Source organism: Saccostrea cucullata, unplaced genomic scaffold, assembly GCF_032062105.1.
Source record: "Saccostrea cucullata isolate Sc308-1 unplaced genomic scaffold, CSIRO_AGI_Scuc_v1 ctg14581, whole genome shotgun sequence".
Classification (NCBI taxonomy): domain Eukaryota; kingdom Metazoa; phylum Mollusca; class Bivalvia; order Ostreida; family Ostreidae; genus Saccostrea; species Saccostrea cuccullata.
The window spans coordinates 4,606-15,586 of record NW_026919682.1 but is presented as its reverse complement, the minus strand read 5'-3'; the positions used below and the strand labels follow the sequence as shown (position 1 = coordinate 15,586).

The 10,981-nt window shown below is 32.7% G+C and overlaps 1 long non-coding RNA gene across 1 annotated transcript; it reads right to left on the bottom strand.

The window, feature by feature from the left end:
* Window positions 1–2,922: 2,922 nt before the first annotated feature.
* On the bottom strand, window positions 2,923–10,579 carry LOC134235905 (uncharacterized). Its single transcript, XR_009985499.1, has 4 exons — window positions 10,432–10,579; window positions 6,628–6,683; window positions 6,382–6,531; window positions 2,923–3,037 (listed from the first exon to the last, which is right to left on the bottom strand). It is a non-coding gene; the product is annotated as an uncharacterized LOC134235905 (long non-coding RNA).
* Between the last annotated feature and the right edge of the window lie 402 nt (window positions 10,580–10,981).

Sequence of the window (10,981 nt, the reverse complement as noted above, 5' to 3'; positions counted from 1 at the left end):
TTTTTTCATATACTCGGCACTCAGGGCCATTGAGCAGGGAGGGATCTTTTGCGTGCCAGAAGCTACTGCAACACGGGTTTTTATGGTTTTTACTTCCCACAGTGGGATTTAAACCCGCGACGTAAGGATCAACTCCTTACTTTGCGACTCTAGAGCAGACTCTCTAACCACTGCACCATGTGGGCGACGAATAAAAGTTGGAAATTAATTGCAGAATTACTTAGTATGGTTAATGCAGACTGATGTTTAACATACAAAGAGTTAGAGAAATATTTACACACCGAATTGTTAAAAGATTTTTTCTGTTTTGCCCGATTATGACAATGATCACTCGGCGGATGTGACCGGTCAGCAGGGAATGCTCGCTCTTCAAAAGCAGCTGATCTCATTTCTGATGTTTAATTTGAATTGGTATAATAAACTTTGGGATTAAATATTTTTCATTATCTATCTTAAAATTCCAATCCAGATTCTCTGAAGTACTTTATTCACACTGGTAAGCTGCCAATCACAATTTAAAGTGATAGAGAAAACAAGAAAAATAATGAAATACGCCTTCAACTCGTCATTTAGATATACCGACGACGCATTGTCAATTAACAATTGTGATTTCCGTTCCTACTTCGATACAATATATCCTGGTGAGCTTGAGATAAAAGATACCACAGAGTCTGACACATCTGGTTCATACTTGGATATTTTACTTGAAAAAAGACGTTCATGGTAATCTAATAAACAAGCTCTGTTATAAACGTGATGACTTTAACATTTCTATCGTAAACTTCCCTAACTTATTCAGCAATAAACCTTCATCACCTGCATACAGAGTGTATATATCTCAGTTGATTCGATTCGCAAGAGCTTGCTCTACGTATGAACAATTTCTTATACGAGGGTAAATTATTGACAAGCAAGTTCATGAAACAAGAATATCAGCCGTCTGGTTTAAAGTCATCATTTCGTGAGTTCTATGGTCTATACAATTGAATGACTTGTCAGCAAATACAATTTATTATTGAGTCAAATGCTGACTGACGTTTTTCGTACCAATTTTTAATCCATTATATGTGCACTGAATTGACGACGGATTTTTCCGTTATTTCCTGATCATGGCAAGGTGTGTGTGACCGGTCAGCAGGGTATGCTCACTCCTCCATGGCAGCAATTGCATCATCTCGTGTCTTCTGTCAGAGGTCGGAAAAACAACCTCGAATGTATTAACATCACCGGATGTTAAAAATTTATACATCTTCATGTTTATTCAAATATAGGATAGACGGATTTAGAAGTCTCTTCTATAGTATATTCTAAGTAATATCATTACATTGAATAAATTTAAGGAAGCTCTAAACACTAACAGAAACTGGGTTTTTTTTGACTCTGAGAAAAATATGTCGTATAAAGATATGCATATTGAGACTTCTTCATTCATTTAGAATATAGGGTACGTGCCTTATTTGCGCAGGAGAAATGTTCAAAGACAATGGACTATTTGTGAGAAGAAATCATTGTTGCTTACTTCATTGGAAACATTAATGAAAATAATTAATTAATTGTCTTACTCTTTGTCTTATATAATGCTAAAAACGTTTAAATCTATTATAAATTATGTAATTAACGGTAAATAGCAATTTCTTTAATCTTTCTTCTAAGGGCAGATCACTCTAACTGCATAAAACTACCCCATAAATAGAGCTCTTTAGTGTGCAGTGTTTAGAGCGTCCTTAGACTCCATATGCCACAGATAAAAAGTCTTTATGCATTTATTTCAAAGATCGTGAAAAAGGAGGGTTGTCATGGCTTCTACCATATACATTCGAGGTCGTTTTTCCGCTAGTCGGAAAGGCCCGAGAAGTTGCGATTGCCATGGCACCTGATCCTACCTCTGATGTTTCGGAGGTCCGTGTTTGCTCTGCTCTTATTTTGTATTGTTTTATGGACTCTGATATTGAATACCGTTCGTTATCTCAATATCCTTCTTCTTACATGAAACATTTTTTAAAAAAAATACAACTAAAAAAAATTGCACTGTAAAAAGATCTTTGAAAGTTTTTGTGAGTTTTTCAATTTATTACATACTTTTCTACTTATATTTAAATTTTTTTTGAAAAATACAGGTTTTTGGATATAAAATAATGCATTTAAATGTTCAAAGTCTAGGTATGGACTTTAAATCATCTATTCTTGAGCAACATTACGATAGTATTTCACAGAGCTATACGGCCGGAAGATCCTTGACTGGGTCACGCCAGATCTTTTTATGGTGGAATTTTCTAAACATGATTGGTTAGCATATTCACCCTCTTTATAATTTTCCCTTTCAGCATAAATGTCTTCATGTGATAGAGATTGAAAATTCGGTTTCGTGAAAGTATAGTCATTCATATTAATAGAATACTTAGAAGGCAAAGTACATGTACGCATCTTTTTAAGTTGTAATCGAGAGTAGTTATCACAGCATCCTCCATAATATCCCAGGTCTAGAGAGCTAGAAGTTGATTCCTGGACTTTTTCTCGGCGCTGTTTCGGTACACTCATGCACGCCTCAATCATCTTTGACCTGCTCTGCATAATGACATTTTCTGGTCGAACCATTCTCGTATTTTCAATCATTCGAGATTCGCGTACGTCATTATAAATACATTCGCCTTGTTCCTGCTGCATCGAACATGCATTTCCTGAGAAAAAGAGAGGAAAGTCTTATTCTGATACAATCTGAATTAAAGAAAATAAGGGAAAAAAACATACCTGAAGGTGAAGATTCTGTAACATGAGTATTGGTATTTGATCCATTCTCCGTCCTAAAAGTTGGATACAAATGTTAATATATAGAATAAAATTAAAATGAAGTTAAAGGAACCATTTAATTTTTAATGATAAAATATATAATTTAAATATACTCACAATGTACTTCGGAGGTAGCATATCATTCCCAAAGCGATGAGGACAAGAGCAAGAACACCACAAATAATTATTATTATGGATTGTGAACTGTGGCTGCTTTCCTCGGATTTTTTATAATCACCTTTAGTTATATCTTAATGAAAAAAATAGGAACTCAAAATTAATAGCTGAGTTGATATACCTTTAATGGTTTTTCACCTTTTAAAACTTACAAATTCTTTAAGTTATTGAACCCTTATTGCCTTTTAAAATAAATTCCTTCTAAGGGAAGGATATAGAGATAACGAACAGTATTCAATCTCAAAGCCCATAAACAAAACAAAATAGGAGCAGAGCAAACATGGACTTCAGAGGTGGGGTCAGGTGCCATGGAGGAGTGACCATACCCTGCTGACTGGTCACACCCGCCGTGTGCTCCTTGTCATGATCAGGAAATAACGGAAAAATCCGTTGTCAATTCAGTGTATAAATAATGGACTAACAATTAGTATGAAAAAGTCAGTCAGCATTTGACTCAATGATTAATTGTATTTGCTGACGAGGTCATTGTATCGACCATAGAACTTACAAAATGATGACTTTAAATGAGATTGATGATATTCTTGTTTCCTCAACATGCTTGTCAATAATTTACCTCGTTTTAGAAATTGTTCATACGTAGAGCATGATCTTGCGTATCGAATCAACTGAAAGATATAAACTCCGTATGTAGGTGATGAAGGTATATTGCTGCATAAGTAAGGGAAATTGACAATGGAGAAGTTAAAGTCATTACGTTTATCATATAGCTTGGTTGTAAGATTACCATTAACGTCCTTTTCAAGTAAAATATCCTAGTGTGAAACAGTTGTGTCAGAGTCTATGGTATCTTTTATCTCAAGTTTACCAAGATATATCGTATCGAGATAGGAAAAAAAATTCTCATTGTGAATTGACAGTATGTCGTTGATATATCTTATTGTGGAGATTAAGGTCACAGCACGTGTTTTTTTTTTCTTCACGCGTAAGATTCTGCACAAATTCTACTTCAAATGAATATAAAAATAGGTCTGCTAATAACGGGACATATATTGTTATAATGGATATTGTTATAATGGATATTGGTACCCATTGGAATTCCAATAGACATAGAACTTTTCCATCAGAAACTCGAGCATCTCTTTGATGTCAACTTCAGAGTACTTATGTGTGCAGTCAGAAAGTGTTTAACAAAATAATTTTACAAATGACCTATGACCAGATAAGTAAATTTTTGAGTTCAATTCTTATTGATAAAGCAGCTTTCAATGATATCAAAAAGCCTGGACTTTAATTTATCGTGGGGATTGGTTGTATATAAAGTTTAAAGGTCGTACGTTTTTAAGCTGTTGATTTTGGTGAAATCTTTTTATTTCAAATTGTCCAGAAGTTCTTTAGAATTTTTGAGTATTCACATCTGATTCACACCACTTCTTTAATATATTGTTGCACAGTACTCGTGAAGTTTTTCCTTCACTTCTGTCAATATCTTAGTAAGGAGTAACGAAAGAGGCTTGGTTGAACATTTACTGGAACCCACAATGTATCTATGTAAGGATTCTTTGGAAGTTTCGGAATCCAATATATATAGGGTAGTTAAAATTAATTTTGGCTCTGTGGAATATTAAAAATATTTAAAAAAGACATATGATTTTGAGGAATTTCTTCCTTAGAAAGGGAAGTATGAGTAAAAGTAGGATTACCATTTGTAGAATTAAATACAAGTTCTTCTAAAATACAATTTAAATAATGAGCCATACAAACGAAGACAATGCTGTATACCTGTTCTGTCGGAATGGACCAGTACGTATTGATCATGCAATCTATCTAATTCTTTTTTCACTTCTGGATTATTGAACACAGAAAGATAGATGGTTTTCATATTGCCCCTCAATCTTTTCATGCGCGACTTAAACATGGATCTGATACATTTAATCCATTCTGACAAGGTGTCAACGTTCTCTTTTTCGATCTTGCCCATCGTCTGGCGTAATTTCAACAGAATCCATAATATTTTTGAAATTCAGACGCCATTTGAAGGATCGGGATTCCCTATATTTAGGACCTTTTAAAATAAGTGATCTTGAATATATTTACGTCACCTGTAATAACGTGTCCAGCAGGAGTATAGTTATAGGGCGAAGAAAAACATGAACACGATGGAGGATTTTGTTTCAGATACTCTGTATCCATGCCATGTAAAGTTTTTTTTGTAATTGAAAAGTTTGGAAGCAATAGTCGATGTATATTTGTAGGAAATACAAGGTGTAGTCTTTAACTTGAAATTTGGTGGAATAAAAGACTGGATCCTTTCGTGATTAACAATATTACTTACATTAACCACGTCAATTCCTTTATTGGCATATTGAAGTTTAAGGAAAAGACGGTTTGTTTTAGCTTCATTTTCTTCTGTAAAACGTGCGGGTTTAAAAAGCCTATGATTTGCAATATCCATAATCACAGATCCGAGCCTATATTCTGGTGTCGAAAAATCAAAAATTGGACTTTCCTTGGCCTTTTCAAATAGACTATGTAAAAGTTTCAAAGGGACAGAGTAAAGTTTGGTGCGAGTATGACTTAACTCTTTATTTACATAAGGTAGTAATGAATGAAAAGAGACGTGTATTGCAGGTTTATTGTGCGACAGATGCCCATGACTACGCTTACGGCTCTGTGTATGGTTAAAAATTCCCATCACACTTACATTAATACACTGTGTACTGAAAAAATTTCCAACACTATCGAAATTACATGAGTTGTAGTTGTTCCAAGTGCTTACATAACTTAATTAAACATAGTTAAAATCGAAATAATGGTTGCATTGTCAAAACGCACGTGAATAACCTATGTGTTTGAACTTTGCAATTGTTTTCTTAACTTGTTGGTAACTTTGTGTAGCAATCATTTCTATTTTCTTCATGCCACCTTTTAGTTGAGAGGATGTATTTCAATTAAAATTGAATTGTAGCTCTGAGTGCGTTTGTATTTACTTTTTTCTTTATTGTTTAATTTTCTTCATTTTTCGTTTTGCGATTTGTTTGACGTATTTAGGAAATTTGATGTAGTTATCTGTTTATGTGTGTGAAGGAATGAAAGGATGCTTGTGAAGATGAAGGTGTGTGTGTCTGTGCGAGGACGTGTATAAGGTAGGGGTGTATAAGTGGATCAGCCCATGACTTTGAAATGCAAAATACGCAGTAGAAATATCCATTTCTCTGATAAAAAATGACGCATACAGAATACAGGATTACTTTCTCCCTTTGTGAAATAGAAACGTTTTGAATTAGCCCACTCAAAGATCTATTAAAGAAATTACACTGTGTTCTTTGAATCCCCTTTTAATATTCATCCACGATAATCAGCGATAAAGGCAAGAATTGACTAAAATAATACAAATGGATGAATTTACTTGCATTAAGTATTTAAAAATACACATTTAAAAATTTAAAAAAAAATTACTTTTAAAATAATCATCATGCAAAACCAAACAACCTCTTCTTTTATCACATATCTGATTTTCACTGCAGTCACACCGATCACGACACCCATGGCCGTAGTATCCATACGTACATGGATTTGAACAATCCTGACCATAAGAACCAATGCAAGCTGTGGATTAAAAAAATTAATTATAAAAAAGCAAAGTAAGTAAGCTTTCAGTATGAGCCACGCGTAGCAAGGAAATAAGTGTTAAAGAAAAGATACCTGTGCACTTTCCTGAAATATTCTTGTAGTCTTGACAACAACTTTGTGTTCCATTTCTGTAATTTTGGTAAAATTGTTGAAATAAATAACATATTTCATTTAAGGTAGGATTCTTCTCTGGTTTCTGACTAGATGGAATATTCAAAGTATATTTGTTGATAGGTCTTATATATTTAGATGTAAGAGATTTAAAAGACCATATTTTTCTTTCCTCATCACAATTTTACAATTTTAAATAGAAATGATAAACAGTGTTTGAAAACTAGCAGGGACTATATTTTTGGCGGAATGGTGGCGTATGAAGATATCTTATTTTCTACCTCTCAAAATTATTATAGAACATTGAATTTAGTTATAATTTTTACGCAATCAAAGACTAGACGAAATTTTCAAATGTAAGTTAAATTAATAATAAGGGACTAAAGTTTCAAAATATATTAAATAAATAAGATTTTTCACACATACTAGAACTATGTTGGCTTTTAATTGCTTCAAATCTAAGTACAGATTTGAGCAAAAAATCCGTAAAAAGTGTTATTTCTCTCTTAGTAAACGATCAAAACTTTTAGTTTTTGTATCATTTTGTACCTTTAAGTGACAACTTTACTATATGTGAAAATTAGAAAAAGCTAAATATAGGAAGCATATAAAAATAACTAATAAATTCTAAAAATGTAAGAAAAGTAGAGGAAATTCGGATTAGCAAATATCCATTTTATTTAAATTATCCATGTCAATTCGGTAATATCATCTTATAGGCCCTATATGGTAGTATCTTTTTATGCAAAAAGAAAAACATTCAATCCTTTGAATTACAAGAAGAGATCGCATATTTGGAAACAGTAATTTTTTATTCTTTATGTCCAGGAAAAAGGTAATGACCTTGACCTAACCTTGCCTCTAATATAAAACGGTCAAATTTAATCTCACTGATACCATCACTTAGTGATATTGTCCTCTTGATTCTGTGAAAATTTCATTAATTTTTAAATACAAGAAATATGAGAAGAATCCTACCTTAAACACCAAATTTTATGTTAACGCCCCCCCCCCCCCAAATCTACCCTATTCAATATCAATAATTTACCGCCTGCCAATCGTTAAAAAACCCCAATAACTTCTTATTTGATTGACAGGCCAGATACCTACTGGTCACACGTCAAACACTTTCATGTACCCGCCTTGTGTACACGCTGGCTAAAAAATCCCAGTGGTGCTGGTAGTTATATACTTACCGTCAATAGAAACGCAACACCCTAATTTTAGGGTGAAAATTGAATACAGGTTATAACTATTACCAAAAAAGTTAGGACATCTTTTACTTTGCCAATTCAGTTATTTAACGGTTGAATAAATTTCTTTCCTTTACCGGAAGTTGCTTTTAAGCCCTTTAACAGAATTCAAAATTTTGCATTTTTTTATGAAATTTTAAACAATATTTTCGGTTTTCAAGGTTTTGTAGCTGTTAATCATAAGTATTGTACTAAAAGGCCGGAAAAAAAAACCCTTCTTTCTTTACCGGATGTGATGCTTTTATTTCCTCAAAATGACTGATTTCATTGCTAATGCTGGAAATTCTCAAAATAAAGAAGAAAAGAGCTGCAGATGCAAATGTACTCTATATCACGACTCATTAGGCTCATGTGTTTCAATAGCATAAATGACAGTTTCTTGACCGGAAGTCCAAAAGTTGCTACACTACGCCAGGTTAGAGAAAATTTGACCGCAAAATCTGAAAATCATATATTTAAAAATGCCCAAGAATATTAATTTCGCTCAGATTAAGACATTAATAAACTTAATGCATAGTAGAAATCGGGCTGCATTTGTTGTATGTGACGGAATAGCACGTTTTCATTAAATGGTCGGAAGGGGGGATGTTTTAAGATTTACTGGGTTTTTGTTTCTTTCTAAGGTCTAAAAATAACATTTAATGTTTGAATGTAGCATTATTTTTTTGTAAATTTACTTTTTACCTAAATATATTCATTTTTAATGTTATCATTAAACTTTAGAAGGTAACACATAACTCTTAAAACATCCCCCCTTCTTGCTATCAGTCATTTTGAGGAAATATAGGCATCACATCCGGTAAAGAAAGAATAATTTTTTTTCTTGGCCTTTTAGTACAATACTTATGATTAACAGTTTCAAAACCTTGGAAACTCAAAATATTGTTAAAATTTTATCAAAAATGAAAAATTTTGAATTCTGTTAAGAGGGCTAAAACGCAACTTCCGGTGATGGAAAGAAATTCATTCAACCGTTAAATAACTGATTTAGCAAAGTAAAAGATGTCCTAACTTTTTTTGGTACATAGTTATAACCTGTATATAATTTTCAGGCTAAAATAAAGGTGTTGCGTTTCTATTGACGGTGAGTATATTACAAAAAATAATTGAAAGTAGATGAATAAAACATTGACTTCGCAAAATACTTGTTTTCAATCTGCACGACAGTATGGTACTTGCAAGCGATATGTTTTATCATTGTATAATTATATAGATACAATCTACACCATGTTGCAAAGAAATGGTAGGAATTATTGCTCGAATACGCGAGTTTCGAGATTGTAAGTTAGGCCCATTTGTTCGAATTTCCACTAATGTCTGTCTCTTTTCCTAATGAAAGGTTAAGACAACGAACAATGCTAGATAGAAAAAGAAGAAATTTTGCAAAACTTTAACAATTTTGTAAACACACGCACACTGGAAAATTATGAATACATGTATTTTGGACACTTTTGTTGGCCAGAACAAAAAAATTCTGATTGCGGTAAATGTTCACACGACAGATAGGCCTAAATGGAATACATAAATTGTTTCATATCTTTATTTACCGTTCACGGTAGCTCAGTCGATAGAGCGCTATCTCTGTGATCGGGAGGTCGTGAGATCGTATCTCGGCCGCGACCGACCTAGTCGTTAAAATGGGTAGCAACTGTTCCTTCGCCATGTGCTCGGCACTTTGAAGTGAAAGTTGCGGGTCCTTAGGATGAGACCTTAAAAACCGAGGCCCGTGTCAGCGACAGGCGCTGGCACGATAAAGATCCCTCACTGTTCAATGGCCCTGAGTCCGAGTAAAGGTCAAAATTTTAAGCCCTTCACCGGCATACGGTGAAGTCTCCATCTGAGTGACAAATTCTCGAGAGGGACGTTAAACAATATACAATCAATCAATCAATCATATCTTTATTTCCATATTCACAAGACTGTTATTTTAAAAAATATATGAATCATACGATTGCTTTTCATGCAGTTTGACCTTGTGTGATCTTTTCTTTAATTTACATTTAAAAAAAAAAAAAAAAAAAAAAAAACGTTATCTTAATAATTTTTTCTTCTTCAAAAGATATCAGTGATTATATTACAAAAAAGTTTTATAGTAAATATTTTCATTATTATAAGAAGTCTTACTCAAAATTAGACATAAAACACATGATGTTAACCTTGGTTACCTTAAACAGACTTCCTGTGTAATGCTTTACGTAAACAGTTGTTACTGAAACCACTCCCCAGGTAACCGTTCAGTAAAAAAGGGGGTCTTTAAGTCTATATTTGCAATTTTTTTAAACTGATGAGACATGTTGAATATGACAAATTTGACTGCTCCATAAATGAATTTTTAAACAAAATAGACGATTCCCTCCACTGAATAAAATTTTCATTAACATTGTTTGTAAACATTTTTTATAGTATGTTTCTTAATTAGAGTTACTAGTATGCAATAAAAATTCATTGCTTTGGAAAATTTAGAAAACATGAAAAAGTCTAATCAAATTGTTTCGTTTTAAATAATACTTACGAATCCTTACAAATGTTTGTGTCTGAAGTCGATGTTAATGAAATTGAGCATGAAAAATATGTCACAAACAATAAATATATGTAGTCCATTCAGCTTTTGTGATTTTTTTTTCAAAAGCTATATAAACCTTATACGAAAAGGATACACTCCAAAAATACATCAAATCCTTCCTAGAAATATTTCCTGGTGGTCACACACTTGATTTGATCTTTGGACTTTTGAAATGCGTACAATACGTGATTATTGCGTGATTATCTAAAGCTGAAATGATTAAGTAAATTTAATAAAATCGAAACATTTCCATCCATTCTACATAATACTAAATAAAAGACAATAGAGGTAGCAAAATTTTAATGTCATGATCTTTAGGAATTCAAATAAATAAAATAAAATGAATTAATAAAAACATTTTCAAACCATTTATTAAAAAAAAATGCATACACCAGAGTGATGAATATAAAAATAATTTTAATTTCTTCTGTAATTTATAGCTTAATATACTTTTTTCACCTTCTAATCTGATGTTACTCAAACACAGGGTGCATCTACA